This window comes from Podarcis tiliguerta (genome assembly GCF_965153285.1).
Source record: "Podarcis tiliguerta genome assembly, chromosome: 6".
NCBI lineage: Eukaryota > Metazoa > Chordata > Lepidosauria > Squamata > Lacertidae > Podarcis > Podarcis tiliguerta.
In genome coordinates this window covers 21,678,238-21,696,442 of record NC_139539.1, presented here as the reverse complement: position 1 = coordinate 21,696,442, position 18,205 = coordinate 21,678,238, and positions in this window count along the sequence as shown.

Genomic DNA, 18,205 nt, shown 5'->3' with positions numbered 1-18,205 from the left:
AAGAGTCCAGGAGGAATGAGACCCCGGGGGGTAGTAAGACCCAGAGGAAGAGAGAGAGAAGGAAGAGGTGGAGTAAGATTAGAGTCTTAAACTGGTGCACAGGGGGCGGAGACCCAGACAGAGCTTCGCCGGTCTAAAGTCCAGACGTAGAGCTGGGACGCTGAGACTTGTAAATGGAGACTATTCTTCAATAAAGACTTTGATACTGTACTATCGGCTAGCGTTGGTCCTTGGTGAGCTGGGACCCGGAGCCAGCTCTGACACAGGTGGAGAAAAATAACTATGTGTTTACTTTTAGGGCTTTATTTTCTCTCTGCAAATGCACACTAAGAAGCAAGATCGTTGTGACATCATGTTTAGGCTGGAATTCAATGTCGCAGGAAGGAGATTGTTCTCCTGCATGAGCATTTTTGCTTGCCCAATGGCAATATCTCTCCTCTCTGCTCTTTGCATGCTGTTCTGGGAGTGTTCCTGACCGCCCCCAAAGATTTGGGTGAGGTGGGAGGAAGCTAGTGGGAGTCCTTGTTCTGGCTTCCACTAGCAGAATGGGTTTCTTGACCCTGGCCCATCTTAAAAAATAGAGGCATCACCTTGCCAACAAAGGTCCGTATAGTAAAAGCTACGGTTTTCCCAGTAGTGATGTATGGAAGTGAGAGATGGACCATAAAGAAGGCTGATCGCCAAAGAATTGATGCTTTTGAATTATGGTGCTGGAGGAGACTCTTGAGAGTCCCATGCACTGCAAGAAGATTAAACCTATTGATTCTTAAGGAAATCAGCCCCGAGTGCTCACTGGAAGGACAGATCCTGAAGCTGAGGTTCCAATACTCTGGCCACCTCATGAGAAGAGAAGACTCCCTGGAAAAGACCGTGATGTTGGGAAAGATGGAGGGCACAAGGAGAAGGGGACAACAGAGGATGAGATGGTTGGACAGTGTTCTCGAAGCTACCAGCATGAGTTTGACCAAACTGCGGGAGGCAGTGGAAGACAGGAGTGCCTGGCATGCTCTGGTCCATGGGGTCACGAAGTGTCGGACACGACTAAACGACTAAACAACAACAACAACACCCTCAGAAAAAAAAGCACTGCTTAGGCCTAACCTAGCTACACTTCTGGAGTACCTTATCTATTTAGATACTAAAAATATGATCCTGATTAATAAAGGATACTTTGCCACCTCCTCTACCAATTGCTAGTTTGATAAGATGCCACTATTATCAACACAGGGATCAGCACGGCAACCATTGTCTATCTTGAATGCTGCTTCTGGCAGACTTCTGCTTTTGGCAGAGTTCCTGGATCATCTTCTGCCAGCACTGCTGTCTGCTCATGTTTCTCAATAACTTTTAATTACTCAGCAGTTGCAGAATGAATACACCCAAGAAAATTGTGGGCCAAGAAGCCTACCCTCATAACGAAGCTGTCCAGGACAGTTAGAAAAGTATTAGAGCAAAAGCTCTGTGAGCAAGCAGGCATTTGTGTTATGACGAGGGCAATGGAATTGCAAAAGGCTCATGCCATAAATCATCCACTTAAAATAGCTGATTAAAACTGGGTCATATGCCAAAAGAGAAAGGAAGACGGTCATTGTAATTGCAGCAGATATGCTTTGCAACCTTGAGACGCATTACTGCAATCATGAATAAGGGTTGCTCCAATGACAATGGAGGAGTGAGCCTTTGTGGGTGACGTCAAACTCTTGGAAGGTCGTAGCGCCTGCTGTGGCTGTAGAGACCAATACGGAAGAGACATGTTTTGTTGCAGCTGGGGCAGGTGAAGGCCTCCAGTTGTGCTGCTACAGATGCTCCATGGTGTTTCTTCTCTCTGTGCTCCTCCTAGCAGTCATTCCTCCTCTGGTCTCTGCTACAAATGCACAACCTGCCGCATTTTTTCGTGTATAAGACGCCCCCATGTATAAGACAACCCCTATTTTTTAAAACCCAAAATTAAGAAATTAAGTTGTTTAGCTTTGGGGGAGGGGGAAGGTCACTTCCACCAATCGCTCACCCGCCTGCCCACCACTGCCAATCGCTTGCCACAGCCACTGCTGATCACACACCTCACTGCAGCCACCAATTGTCTGCCCGTTCACCACCACCAACAGCCCACCCGCCTACTTGCCAATCACCTGCCCAATTGCTGCAGCCACAGCCAATGGCCAGCAGGCCTTGCCGCAGCCACCAATCACCCGCCCAATTGCTGCTGCCAATCTCCTGCTTGCTGCTGCCATTAATCGCACGTCCCCCCTCTGCATTCACTATCCATGTATAAGATGACACCCAATGTTTGCCTATTTATTTATTTTTAGCAAAAAGCATCGTCTTATACACAGAAAAATACGGTAACTTGCCTGTCTCCAGGCACTGCAGTCATCTGCAAGGGATTCCCATACAGTAGTGTTGATGTTGCCACCCTTCATGTTTGCAAACATCTTGGTCTGCCAAGGTCCCCATAGAGCACATCCTTGGAGATCCGGCCATTTTCCATTCTGTGGACACGACCAAGCCGGAGTGGGCATCACTGAGACAGTGCGAACAGCCTGGGAATGTGGGCTTGGGAGAGCACATCTTTGAAACTCTGCCCAGTCATGTGATGCCCAAAATTTCCCTGACTCAGGAAAGTGGAAGGTGTTGAGACATTGCTCCTGATGGTTATAAGTTGCCCACGTCTCACTACCATAAAGTAGCATGCTCAACACACAAACCTGGTAGACTTCCATCTTAGTATTGGTCATTAGCACCACATTCTCCCATACCCTTTGGAGAGGCAATGCACTTGTCCAGCTCAGCATCAATGGAGAGGTTGCTGGTTATGGTGGAGCTCCCGTTGCTCGGTCCCAGCTCCTGTCAACTTAGCAGTTTGAAAACACACCAAAAAAGTGCAAGTAGATAAATAGGTACCGCTCTGGTGGGAAGGTAAACGGCGTTTCCATGTGCTGCTCTGGTTTCGGTGTTCTGTTGTGCCAGAAGCGGCTTAGTCATGCTGGACACATGACCCGGGAAAACTGCGGACAAATGCCAGCTCCCTCGGCCTGTAAAGCTAGATGAGTACCCAGTGGCGTAGTGTGGGGGGTGCAGAGGGTGCCGGCCGCACCGGGCGCAACATCTGGGGGGGGGGGCGCTCGCACTCGCAGCTCTCTGCCCCTACCTGGCTCCATGGGTTAGGGGGCGCAAATTACTTGCCTTGCCCCGGGTGCTGACAACCCACGCTACGCCACTGTGAGTACCTCAACCCCAGAGTCATCTGAGACTGGACTTAACTGTCAGGGGTCCTTTACCTTTACCTTAGGTAGACAAAATTGTCTACCTCCTCAAACATGTGGTCACCAATGCTTATATAGGATATGTTGAATAAATTCAATTCGTTCAAATGGTAAAAGATCAATCTTTGACAACTGAAGGTAGCAAGTGATGTCTCTGACTCCCCATAGAGCTGCTATTGCAGTAGCTAACTCTGGACCACAGACAAATAGGCTGACCTATAAAGTCAGGCAGTTTCCTGTGTTCTACAAGCACTTTGTCCAAATTAGGGCCATCTTTTAAGATTGCTCCATCCAGTTCAGGATCCCTCCCCAAACACACACATTTCCAAAAAGATCCAGACCACTTTATCACCCCAGGGAACTGACTGGCAAAAAGGTTTGATGATTACTTGTTTGAAAGATGTTCTCAGCATCCAGCAAAGTCTTATTTCCCCCTGTAACTGGAGTTTAAACCCCATGACCATTGTTTCCCATTAATCTTGCTGTAGACAAATCTGTCAATAGAAACTTAATGCTTGAAGGAGTGTCTTTATCCGGAGAAAATGTCTCCTTCAAAATAATTAAGTAGATTCATTTAATGAGATTAGAGATTACTTAATGAGAATCCCAGATTGCAAAAGCATTGGCATACCCGTGACAGGTATGCTTAGTTTTCATAGTGCATTGAAGCATAATGATGATTCCCATGAGGATGGGATTGGACTGCTAGAATGAAGTTAATAATGGAATGGATTTGATGCAAATGCACACAGGGGAAAAAATTAGTTAATGTAGTCTAGGTGCTTTCTTTCAAAACAAATCTGCTATCTTATTTTTTAAAAAAAACACAACACCACATTTTTAAAATAAAAAAAAACACATTCCGTTGATTTAATTGGTAGAGCTGAGCATATTCTTAACTTTCTGAAGTTGAAATCAGTGAGACTTATAAATATTTAATTTTGGCTAGGTCATGCCCATAATTTCCATTAAGGAAGCCACTGGGCATGTTCCAGGCAAAGCCAAAAACTATCACAAAATTAATTCCCTTGGGAGCCCCGCCCCCTTCTCTGTTAGGTTTTATTCATCAGTTGATAAAGGTTTATGTTATAAGCATAGAATCATAGAATCATAGAGTTGGAATAGACCACAAGGGCCATCGAGTCCAACCCCCTGCCAAGCAGGAAAGCAGTTTGAGATTCACTGAATTTACCAAACTGTGTTTCCTGATGGTTGTTTCAGAGGCAGTCATGGCAAGATTTGTTTCCTTGGGAAGAGAAAGTGCCAGGGCCTCATTTTTGTTTACTTACAAAGGAAAGTAGGCAAGGACCTAGGCAGACAGTGTTAATATCTGAAGCAGCATCAGCGGCCCCCAAAGCAAATTGCTGTGTTATAGCAGAAAAAGTAACACTTGGTGAGTTTAAAAACAATACAAAACAGACACCTATGACCGAGGTGTATTCATCTAGCTAGGAAAGTTTCATGAAATACAAATTTATTCAGTTGTTTCTGGAAAGTACAGATGGCGGGTGCTTGTTGTATCTTGTCAGGAATGCTTGTCCACAGAACATGGTCAGCCGCACTAAAAGCCAGCTCCAAGTTGCTGTGAAGTGGGCTTCTGAAATCTTTGAAATTGCAGGAGAAACTCTTCCACAGAGTGCAGTTAAGAGATAAAGCAGACTCCAGAAACCTACTCCCAAGCTGTATAGGACCTTATATCTTAGCACCACTTACCTGGGGAGTAAGTCCCTTTGAACACAGAGTGCTTAGTTCTGAGTAAACATGAATGGGATAGTACTGTTAAGCAACTAACAAAGCTGCCAGTCATGGATGGAGGTTCTTAATTCCATTTTGAAATGGAATTTCGTGAATTCTCTGGCTTCTGTGATTCCATAATTCCCTTTGTTCAGACTGCCAGTGCCTTTGATTATGCAGCCAACAGCTCCCCCCCACATCCCTGAGAAGTATTGGCAAACTTGGGGGGGGGGGGAAGGTTTGCAGAAGTACATGTGAGATAACCAGCTTCATAGAACGAACACGCTTAAGTCTAGTTAATGCACCATAGTCTAGTTAACACCATAGAGTAAGCTGTTCTGTCAGGTTTAGCTAGGTCACTCCACCTCACCTTGGGAGGAAGGTAACGAAGCCTATTGTTGTACCCCAGTCTACCAGAGAAGCTCAATATGTATAGAGGTTTGAGCTTGGAGCAACCATCTCCAAGCCATTCTTGTGTTCCTATACCAATGATTTAGGAACCTTCACCACTGTAACTAAGCCAAGTTTTGCTGCCTGTGCAACGTTTTCAGAACTGCTGCCTTCTTGCATCCCTAAATTGCTGGCAGACTGTTGTGGGGATGGAGCAAATGAGTGATGGAAGAGAGAGATGCAATGGAGTCCTGAACAGCACTCCTCTCTGCTGCATCTTCTCCTTGCAGGTCCCAGTTGTGCAATGCCCTTTGGGACAGCTATCTCGTGGATTAATACTAATGATTAGGAAGGTTTTCCTTTAGCAAACAAAAGTACAGGCTATGAATAATGGATGAATCATTCTCCGAGCACTTTTTCTTTAAAGGACTACAGATCTGCGGTACTTTGTATCATGTTTTTAGTTTATAATGAATTAATCTTAAACTGAGCTTGGCTCTAATGAATGTCTGTTATAAAAAGGGCTCCCTAATTGCATATTTTTGCCGCCCGCATTAGTACTGGATTTCAGAACTAATTAAACAACAATATTCAAATCCTTTCTCCCTTTATCCTCTTGTCTCTTAAGACACAGTCTCTCAGGTGCAGGTTAAGTTCCAGTTTTATAAATGCAGCACAAGTAACGGCATAAGGAGCAGATTAAGAAGAAAAGCATTTGCATCTTATTTAAAGACCGGTGGCATATTTCTTGGGCCTGAATATTTAGCTGAGAATGACGCAGGAGGGTTTCAATATGAGTTTTACAAGGAAATTTGATGAGTATGGTAGGAACGACCAGGTGAAATGTCAGTCAAGCAAAGCTCATTACAGGAACGATGGTAAGTAGGCAAGAAGTTCCCTTGTACTGAGGCTGCCCCACCAAGTGGCTCTGATTGTCTGTGGTTCAGACAGGAGCCTCTCCCAGTCCCACCTCGGCAGAACATGAGAACTTACTATATTTTTCGCTCCATAAGACACACCTGTCCATAAGATGCACCTAGTTTTTAGAGAAGGAAAACAAGAAAAAAATTATTCTGAATGAAACAGTGGATGTATGATTTTTGTGGTTCATGCTGTGGCCACAGAGATGTGATTTGACAGTGAGTTTGGGGTAGCCCCATGCAAAAATCCTGAGAATCCATGTGGATCCATGCTTTGTGACCACGTTTTTGCACCATTGCGGCCCCAGGAAACAGTGGGTGCGTGGTTTTTTTGGTGCAGGCTGTAGCAATGGACATGCTTTGTGATCTGATGGTGAATATGGGGTGACCCCATGTAAAAATCCTGAGGATCCATGGGCTTTTGCCTCCCCCCTCCCAGGCAGCCTCCTTTATCGCTAGCATCCCTTATCTCCCTCCCGATCCCTTACAAATCAGCTGCTTCCTTTCAACACTCCCTTCCCTCTTGTTTACCTTAGTGTCTTTTCCTTAGCTGAAGCAGTTTTTTGCTCCTCCTTTTCTTCTAATTTCTCTCCTCATTGCTTTAGTCTTCCTGTCTCCTCTCCTTGCAAGTTTGCCGTCTTTACCTCTCCGCTCCCAGGCAGCCTCCTTTATTGCTAGCGTCCCTTATCTCGCTCCCAATCGCTTGCCAATCAGCGGCTTTGTTTCAACACCCACTTCCCTCTTTCAAAAAAAAAGCACGATCTGCTTTTTGCCCCTGGGGGCAATTTAGCTCCAGGGACCACACATTCGCTCTATAAGACGCACAGACATTTCCCCTTACTTTTTAGGAAGAAAAAAGTGTGTCTTAGGGAGCGAAAAATACGGTAATCTCAGGGTTGTGTGTTCAAGCCCCACACTGCACTGCAGGGGGTTTGGGCTAGATGACCCTCAGGGTCCCTTCCAGTGCTACAATTCTATGATTCTATGACTCTAACTGGAGATGCTGGGACTTGAAGCTGGGACCTTCTGCATGCATCTGCTTTGGTATAAAGCAGCTTCCTATGCAGCGGTCAGGTAAGTCTTGGGGCAACAGGATACTGGAGCAGCAGGAGAGGTGAGGAAAATCTCAGTGTGTTCCTCAGTATCAGAGGCCCATAAAATGTTTGGTCCGGGGAGGCCTCTGAACCTTGTTGTGCTCTTGACGATGTGAACAACAGAATGACAAGATGGGGTAGTGTTTTTCCATGTGCCGATGTATAAGCATAGGTGCAAATTTAAATATAAATGCTAGCATACACATGGCAACCCATAGGCAAGACCAGATGCTCAGAATGGCCCAAACTTTTTTTTAATATTTTTTTTATTCAAAATTAAAACAAAACATATTATCCAGAAGCATATCATCCTTATTTCCCCCTCTCCCTCCCTCCACCCACAGTTTGAAAGCACATCAAGTGCAAGTAGATAAATAGGTACTGCTCTGGCGGGAAGGTAAACAGTGTTTCTGTGCACTGCTCTGATTTGCCAGAAGCGGCTTAGTCATGCTGGCCACATGACCTGGCTCCCTTGGCCTATAGAGTGAGATGAGCACTGCAACCCCAGAGTCGTCCGTGATTGGACCTAATGGTCAGGGGCACCTTTACGTAAGTATAGTGGTACCTCAGGTTACATATGCATCAGGTTACATACACTTCAGGTTACAGACTCTGCTAACCCAGAAATAGTACCTCAGGTTAAGAACTTTGCTTCAGGATGAGAACAGAAATTGTGCTCCGGCAGCACGGCAGCAGCAGGAGGCCCCATTAGCTAAAGTTGTGCTTCAGGTTAAGAACAGTTTCAGGTTAAGTACGGACCTCCAGAACGAATTAAGTATTTAATCTGATGTACCACTGTACTTTTAGACACGATGGGCCTTGTTTCTGAATAAGCATGCATGAGGTCGTACCCTTCTTCTCAATGAACTGCTCTGCCTGTCGGATGCATTATAACTCTCTAGAGAACTGGTGGTATGCCCAGTGGCTGAACCAGGGAAAAAAAATGATGTGGGGGGCGGGGCGGGGACGGACACACACAGAAGGGGCAAAGTATTTTAGTTAGGTTGGGGGAAGCATATGTTAATGACGAGTTCAGAAATAGGGGGCAAGTGGGGAGTGAGCTCTTTATTTGGGGGCTTGCCCCCTCATCCCCCTCTGGCATTACTTGTGCTAATGCCCTGAAATTTCCACTGTCTGCCTTTTCTATTCTCTAATTGAAAACTGAAAAAGAGAGAAAGTGTGTGTGTGAATGAGAAGATATTATAAGATGCTGCCGGCACTTTTATAATAATCGCTCCCCATATGTCAGCCACCAGCTCTGTCCTAATATGGCACTAAGTCTTTGAATATTAACATTCCACACAACCCAGGCATGAAGAAAGGTGAAAAAAGAGAAGACATAGTGATTTTTTAATACCCATAATTTTATCATGGACTCCATCTTTTGCACCATTTAATTTGCATCACAGCATTATTCCTTAGGAAAGGAATAACGGAATGGAAGGAAATGATTAGCTAATAAACAGCAAATGAATCAGACACTTAAAATACATCATTGTCTCCAGATGCAATTTACATTTGAATAAGTGGTTGGCTTTATTAAAGTACGTTCACGTCTCCTAAATGGAAGGGAAGGGCGATGAGGATGAGAAATAATAAGCCACGCTGCGCCTCTCTGTGTTTTTAATTACACTGTGTTTGTTCTAAAATAGATTTTCCAAACTGTCACCAACCGTGCGCTGTTATGACAGCCGAGGGCTGATGTTTAGTTAATAAAACATAATGCAAGAGTCAGAATGTGTGCATACCACATTCATAGCCAGTGGTGCTTCCACTGTGATTAGGTGCATATGAAGAGTTTATCTCACTCCATTGCTTTCACTGCTAAATGTCAGCATGCAAATTTTTTTTTGAGCAGTCCTAAAAAATATGAAATCATCATGACTTTAAATGCTGCTTGATCTCTCAGAGGTGCAACAATGCGCTGCACACCTGAGCACCACCTTTCTTTCCGAAATGCCATGCGGTTCAGGCAGCAAGGGTGAGTCATGCATCTTGAAGCTGTCTAGGGATCGTAAGAACTCAGCACACAAATCGGATATTCTCTGAAAAAGTTATCTGTAGAGTTTCAGTTTTTGTTTCTTAAAGGGAGCGTCTCTCAAGCTGTCATGGTTTTTCAAAAAAAGAAGAGAAATGATAACAGCGGCGGCGGCAGCAAAACTCAACCCGAACACTTAATAAGTAAACTAAGCATAAACAATTAATGCAGGAATGATTATAGAATCTGCAGGAAGCGCAACATGCTGGTGATTATCTGCCAAGGTGCCTCACCTGTAGTGCCAATCACTAGTCCATTCTGTGTTCTGAATCCCCACCTCTGCTTTAGGTAGGAATGTGGCACTTAAGATGCAAGAGATCTGTAGTTGGATCTTCTGGGATCTTTTTCTCTCCCATAAAGCAGCACTGTGTATTTGTGTGTGTGCTGATTTGATTGGGGAAACAATGCTTCCCCATAGGCCACTTCCTGTTCTAATCTATACAGAGAAAGATATAGAGCTGCTATAATCTCAGCTTGTTTGTGTGTGTCGTTGGCAGGGTGGGGGGATAACAACAACAACAACAACAACAACAACAACAACAACAACAACATATTATTTATACCTCGCCCATCTGGCTGGGCTTCCCCAGCCACTCTGGGCAGCTTCCAAAAAAATATTAAAATATTAAAATACTGTAATACATGAAACATTAAAAGTTTCCCTAAACAGGGCTGCCTTCAGATGTCTTCTAAAAGTCTGGTAGTTGTTGTTCTCTTTGAGGAATGACTAATGGACTTCAATGTCTGTACACTAATGCACAAAGCATGGGAAATAAACAAGATGAGCTTGAGCTCTTGGTACAGCAAACTAAATATGACATAATAGGCATCACTGAAACCTGGTGGGATAAGTCCCACGATTGGAATGTAAAAATGGAGGGATACAATCTATTTCAGAGAAACAGACCAGACAAGAAAGGAGGAGGGGTGGCGTTATATGTCAGGGATGTGTATACCTGTGAAGAGATCCAAAATTTAGAACCTCAAAGCCAAAGTGAGAGCATTTGGGTCAAAATTAAGGGAGAGAAGAATAACAGTGACCTCATTGTGGGAGTTTACTATAGATCCCCAAGCCAAACGGAGGACATAGATGATGCCTTCCTGGAACAGATGGCCAAGCATGCAAAAGGAAGGGAGATAGTAGTAATGGGGGACTTCAATTACCCGGATATTTGTTGGATGTCAAACTCAGCCAAGAGCATAAGGTCAAACAGATTCCTCACTGGCCTTGCAGACAACTTCATTGTCCAGAAAGTGGGAGAAGCAACAAGAGGAACAGCCATTTTAGATCTGGTCCTAACCAATGTCGATGACCTGGTTAATGGGGTAGAAGTGGAAGGATCATTAGGCGCAAGTGATCATGCTCTTCTGAAGTTTACTATACAACGGAAAGGAGCAGCCAAGCATACTAGGACTCAATTTCTTGACTTTAAGAAAGCCGACTTCATAAAACTTAGGGAAGTGCTGGGTGAGATCCCATGGACAGTAATACTAAAAGGAAAGGGAGTTCATGATGGCTGGGAGTTTGTTAAGAGGGAGATAGTAAAAGCACAACTTCAGGCAATACCAATGAGACGGAAACATGGAAGGTGCCTAAAGAAGCCAGGGTGGCTATCTAAAGAACTTTTAACTGAGTTAAGATTAAAAAAGGATGTGTACAAAAAATGGAAAAGGGGGGAAACCACCAAAGAGGAATTCAAACAATTAGCCAGCATGTGTAGACAAAAAGTCAGAAAAGCTAAAGCACAGAATGAACTCAGGCTTGCTAGAGAGGTTAAAAGCAACAAAAAAGGCTTTTATGGGTATGTTCGTAGCAAAAGGAAGAACAAAGAAACAGTGGGGTCACTCAGAGGAGAAGATGGTGAAATGCAAACAGGGGACACAGAAAGGGCTGAACTCCTCAATGCCTTCTTTGCCTCAGTCTTCTCCGATAAAGAAAACAATGCCCGACCTGAAGAATTTGGAGCAAATGATTCAGCAGAGAAAACACAGCCCAGAATAACTAAGGAGATAGTACAAGAATACTTGGCTAGTTTAGATGTATTCAAGTCTCCAGGGCCAGATGAACTGCATCCAAGAGTATTAAAAGAACTGGCAGATGTGATCTCAGAACCACTGGCAATCATCTTTGAGAATTCCTGGAGAACAGGCGAAGTCCCAGCAGACTGGAGGAGGGCAAATGTTGTCCCTATTTTCAAAAAGGGGAAAAGAGAGGACCCAAATAATTACCGCCCAGTCAGTCTGACATCAATACCAGGGAAGATTCTGGAGCAGATCATCAAGCAAACAATCTGTGAGCACCTAGAAAGGAATGCTGTGATCACCAATAGTCAGCATGGATTTCTGAAAAATAAGTCATGTCAGACGAACCTGATCTCATTTTTTGACAGAATTACAAGCCTGGTAGATGAAGGGAACGCAGTGGATGTAGCCTACCTTGATTTCAGCAAGGCATTTGACAAGGTGCCCCATGATATTCTTGTAAAGAAGCTGGTAAAATGCGGTCTTGACTATGCTACCACTCAGTGGATTTGTAACTGGCTGACTGACCGGACCCAAAGGGTGCTCATCAATGGTTCCTCTTCATCCTGGAGAAGAGTGACTAGTGGGGTGCCACAGGGTTCTGTCTTGGGCCCGGTCTTATTCAACATCTTTATCAACGACTTGGATGATGGACTCAAGGGCATCCTGATCAAATTTGCAGATGACACTAAACTGGGAGGGGTGGCTAACACCCCAGAGGACAGGATCACACTTCAAAACGACCTTGACAGATTAGAGAACTGGGCCAAAACAAACAAGATGAATTTTAACAGGGAGAAATGTAAAGTATTGCACTTGGGCAAAAAAAATGAGAGGCACAAATACAAAATGGGTGACACCTGGCTTGAGAGCAGTACATGTGAAAAAGATCTAGGAGTCTTGGTTGACCACAAACTTGACATGAGCCAACAGTGTGACGCGGCAGCTAAAAAAGCCAATGCAATTCTGGGCTGCATCAATAGGAGTATAGCATCTAGATCAAGGGAAGTTATAGTGCCACTGTATTCTGCTCTGGTCAGACCTCACCTGGAGTACTGTGTCCAGTTCTGGGCACCACAGTTCAAGAAGGACACTGACAAACTGGAACGTGTCCAGAGGAGGGCAACCAAAATGGTCAAAGGCCTGGAAACGATGCCTTATGAGGAACGGCTAAGGGAGCTGGGCATGTTTGGCCTGGAGAAGAGGAGGTTAAGGGGTGATATGATAGCCATGTTCAAATATATAAAAGGATGTCACATAGAGGAGGGAGAAAGGTTGTTTTCTGCTGCTCCAGAGAAGCGGACACGGAGCAATGGATCCAAACTACAAGAAAGAAGATTCCACCTAAACATTAGGAAGAACTTCCTGACAGTAAGAGCTGTTCGACAGTGGAATTTGCTGCCAAGGAGTGTGGTGGAGTCTCCTTCTTTGGAGGTCTTTAAGCAGAGGCTTGACAACCATATGTCAGGAGTGCTCTGATGGTGTTTCCTGCTTGGCAGGGGGTTGGACTCGATGGCCCTTGTGGTCTCTTCCAACTCTATGATTCTATGATTCTATGATTCTACATCTGGTGGGAAGGCGTTCCACAGGGAGGGCGCCACTACCGAAGAAGAAGAAGAAGAAGAGTTTGGATTTGATATCCCGCCTTTCACTCCCCTTCAGGAGTCTCAAAGCGGCTAACATTCTCCTTTCCCTTCCTCCCCCACAACAAACACTCTGTGAGGTGAGTGGGGCTGAGAGACTTCAAAGAAGTGTGACTGGCCCAAGGTCACCCAGCAGCTGCATGTGGAGGAGCGGAGACGCGAACCCGGTTCCCCAGATTACGAGACTACCGCTCTTAACCACTACACCACCGCTCCCGAGAAGGCCCTCTGCCTGCTTCCCTGTAACTTGGCTATATAACTATTTGCATTTCCCCCTAGGAGGGCTAATGGAATCTTGGGCATCTTGGAAAATGACATAGGGAAGAGTTAAACAACCCCGTTCCCCAGCAGTTTCCCATTCAAACAAGTGCATGTGTAATTGCTTTGGAGTTAAGAAAGAAACATGGCAGGAGATCAAATTAAAACTTTCCCATCTGTTTTGGCCCTGAGTCATGTACTTATGTTCTATTTTTCTAGAGATGGACATTGTCCATGTATTGGAAACCACATCCTTCTGAAGTTGTATCACAATTCCCACCTGGGGTGCCAAGTTGAATAAAATATTGGGGGGCAGGTGAGCCCTGCCCCACATAATTGATAATAAGATGCGGTGCATGCAAACCATTTGAATGGCAATGCCCACTAACTTTTTTTTGGGGGGGCGGCTGGCCCCATCAGATATTTTATTGGGTGTCCTTGACCCTAACAGTTGGCTCATCTGATCCCTACCATCCTCTTTAAAAGTGTACTGGGCAGATGGTCAAGATAGCATCACAACCCTACTCACAGCAGATGGTCCACCGTTTCAGCCCATGACTCATTAGCGTAGCCAATCATGCATCCCTTTTTTAACTCCACATTTCATAACCTGTAAAATGTACTTAGTCACCCCTGGCAAACTTCCCTGATTCCCAGCACAGCCTTTCATATCATCGTTGGTTTGAGTCTTTAAAAAAAACCCAAAAATAGTATATTGCTCAGTTTCCAGCACACTTATCAGCCAAAATATCAAATATGTGGATCCTAAAAGGACCTAGGGCCAAACTATATTATACTAGAGTTCTGTGAATGGAACTCCCAACACAATTTCCTTCTTCAAAAAGGAGCCACAGAGTAGCAAACTGTGTGACAGAGAGAGGGCGAGGTAGCTGCATGGGAGAGGGATTAGCAGTCAGCAAACTTTTACAGTAGGGGTCTGGTCCACTGTCCCTCAGACCTTACGGGGGGGGGGGGGACTGTTTTTTTTTGGGGGGGAATAATGAACGAATTCCTATGCCCCACTAATAACTCAGAGGTGCATTTTAAATAAAAGGACACATTCTACTCATGTACAAACACGCTGATTCCCCGACCGTCCGCGGGCTGGATTCAGAAGGCAATTGGGCTGGATCCGGCCCCCGGGCCTTAGTTTGCCTACCCATGGATTAGCCCTTTGCTGCTCTACTAACTCACCAATCTACCGTATTTTTCGCTCTATAAGACGCACCAGACCACAAGACGCACCTAGTTTTTGGAGGAGGAAAACAAGGGGAAAAAAATCTGATTCTCAGAAGCCAGAACAGCAAGAGGGATCGCTACGCAGTGAAAGCAGCAATCCCTCTTGCTGTTCTGGATTCTGGGATAGCTGTGCAGCCTGCATTTGCCAAACACTACTGATTCTCTCTCTCTCTCTCTCTCTCTCTCTCTCTCTCTCTCTATCTCCCCCTCCTTTCCTCCAAGGAGGTCACAGTGACAGACGCCTCCCCCTCCCTTCAATTTTATCCACACTACAACTGTGAGGTGGGTTAGATGAGGAGAAACTGACTGGCACAAGATCGCCCAATGGGCTTCATGCCCGAGTGGGAATTTGAAAGCTGGTCTCCCAGGTCCTAGTCAGACCCTCTAACCACTCTAACCACCACCAGTGTGACATGATGGTGTTAGTATCAACAGTGTGTTACTTCCGAAGTATATCTTTTAGGAGACATCTGAAGGCAGACCTGATTAGGGAAGCTTTTAAAGGTTTGATGTTTTACAGTGGTACCTTGGGTTAAGAACTTAATTCGTTCTGGAGGTCCGTTCTTAACCTGAAACTGTTCTTAACCTGAGGTACCACTTTAGGTATTGGGGCCTCCTGCTGCTGCCGCACCGCTGGAGCACAATTTCTGTTCTCATCCTGAAGCAAAGTTCTTAACCTGAGGTACTATTTCTGGGTTAGTGGAGTCTGTAACCTGAAGCGTCTGTTACCTGAAGCGTCTGTAACCCGAGGTACCACTGTACTATGTTTCTATATGTGCTGGAAGCTGCCCAGAGTGGCTGGGGCAACCCAGTCAGATGGGTGGGGTACAAATAAATTATTGTTGTTGCAAGGGGACAGCTCAGCTTCCAGAAATAATGCTGAAATGTTGCATACATTGATATTGGAAAGACATGGCGGGCCACACCAGATAGCAGGAAGCTGAACCATGTTTGTCGACCAGACTCTTGTCTTTAGAACAGCTCTTGCTATGGTGGTGGGGAAACCTCTGGCACTCCAGATGTGGGTCTGTGATTCCCATCATCCCTTGGGTGGGGGAACACCAAGAGGCAGCACCCCTGTGGGCACGGTGCCCAACCCCACGCCAGTGGAGAAATGGTATCTGTTATGTACTGAAGTTCTCACCCTGGGCCAGCAGAGGATACTGTAGATAGTTTTCACTCAGGTCCACATATGCAAATAAGGGATTGAAAGTGACATTCAGTGATTGGATAGTTACAGAAAGTTGTTACAGTTTTGTTGTACTGGAGCTCTATATAAGCAGGCTGGCTGAACCCTTCAGTTCAGTTCTGTTCTGGGCTGTGAAGAAACAAGAGCTGTTTGACGAATCGCTGTGTCGTCTGATATGTTCACCCACAACATAACAGTATCGGCAGCTTCCGGTGAGACCATGCCAACATCCCATGAGATGTCCCCAGAACCTGCTACTTCACGGATGCTGCCACACAACCCAAATAAGGGAGGCGGCAGGTAGTGGTGGTGACCCTTTTTAAAAAGGCATCATCCTACTTTAGATGTATAGTGTGAATGTGATCTTTGATTGATTCAGAACCAGCAGCTTATCTGCTCATGCTTCTTGATATGCTCCAGAGCTTATCCTTGGCACTGTGGGGGAAATGGTTCTACTGGGATTGTGGAATCCTGACTCACATCCATCTCTACAGCTGCTTTTGCCTTCAGATTATCTCGCTTTGTCTGGGGGAATATGACTCTGTATATAGATAGCTAGATTATAGAGCATCTGCTGTTCTTACTTATAATTACTACTACCCTTTTTAGAGATTTGTGGGGCTTTTTAAAGCCAGCTTTTTTTTAAAAAATGTAATTAATGTTACTGCCACTTTGGAGGTGGCATTTAAGATAAAGGAAAATAAATAAATCCCTGAGGGGGAAGGCACATAACCACATATTTTCAAACAAACCAAAAATGTGGGCTGCATTTGTGATCCACCCCTTCTTAATTTAGAGTGTGGGAGGGGACAGTTCCAGCACTTAGTGCACAATTTCTCTGTTGCTGATTTACTCTGCAGTTATTCCAACTCCACTTGTGTCGTTTTACAAACCTAACTTAGAGGGATTCCTGTCTGCTTTAACTTGAATTTTTCTAGTTTCTTACTCAAGGCTTTAAAGAGATGTGGTTTCCTTGAAATTCTTATGCTAATAGACTGGGTTATGGTTTGCAAAGAATGGGCTATTTTTATTCTGCAAACTTGGGCTGGATCTACACTGACCTGTTTAACGTCATTAGAACGATATCAGATATATCATTCTAAAATGTCTCAGCCCGTACTTGTAAAAGAAAAGCGTTTCTTAAGATTGTTTTCTCTGTCAAAATGCTGGCTCCTGATTGCTGGTTGCTCTCTGGTGTCACATTTTAATAACACATTATGAACATTAAAAGTAGGATGTCATGTGTCTATCTATGCTATGAAAACCATTCCTTAAACCTTTTTTAAGTTTAAAAAACCATGAGTGCAGATCCGCCCTTGGTCTCAGCAGGGGCAGACTTTGATATTATGGCACTGCGAGAGATGACAGAAGTTTGCAATTCTTATTTTCCAAATAATTCATTTTATTACCGTTGTCGTTGTTGTTATCTTGCACACACCCCTCGACTCGGCGCCCTGTGTCACCCTTAATCTGACACTGGTCTCAGTGAGCCAAAGGGAGCAGAATTAACTATTTGGCTGACAAATGCAAGGGACTTTTCCCTTCTTCCAAGAATATGAGGGAAATCCCAGAACTGAAAGCCCTGTGAATCCGAAAAGAATGTCACACAACGAAAGCTAACAATGGGTGCAGAGCTCCGAAATGTATGGAAATGATTACAGCAGCAGTTTCCTTAGGAAGGCATATGAAAGTTCCCAATGCGTTTCTTACAGCGTTTTATCTTTCCTAATGTGCCTGAAGCTAATGGGGTTTGTCGCTTGCGCGTATGTGATTGGAATGGCATCCGGTTATATTACGTAAATCGGATGGAACAGGCCCCTCGCAGAAACTTGGATTGCTGCTGACATTCTGGAGAGAGAGTCCGATTCAGTCAGAAACATTTTATTTATAATAGGAATAAATTGCCAAATCAATTAGATAGCTTATCTGTGAAGAAGGGGAAATGCCCTTGACAATGACAAAATGGTGACAGGAGGCAGGGCCTCCTCGGTTTTCCAGCTTTAAAAAGGATTTTGTGCTGTTGTTTCCATTGATTGGTTTCACTTTAGCCTAGTCACAGCTGCTTTTCCAAAAATATTTTATTATGGTATAAAATAAAATTACAAAGATCAGCATAAAAAAATCTATTTTTTTCAATGAGCATAAATATAAATCACATAAATTTCTTGGTTTCTCCAGCATCAGCTTTGGGTGACTTTATGGGCTTTGATTCCATAATCTTTCCCACATAGCCATTGGATTGTTTACTCCCAAATGTTGCTCCCATTTTATTATATAATATTGAATTTGCTCTGGTTCAGTTGTCCTAACCTAGCAACAATTTGCTAATATTTGAAAACAATTGCCTTCTGTTTTTTCAATATGAGCTTTTTGAATTCTGCCCCAACAGAAATGAAAAAAAAAATGCATATTTTG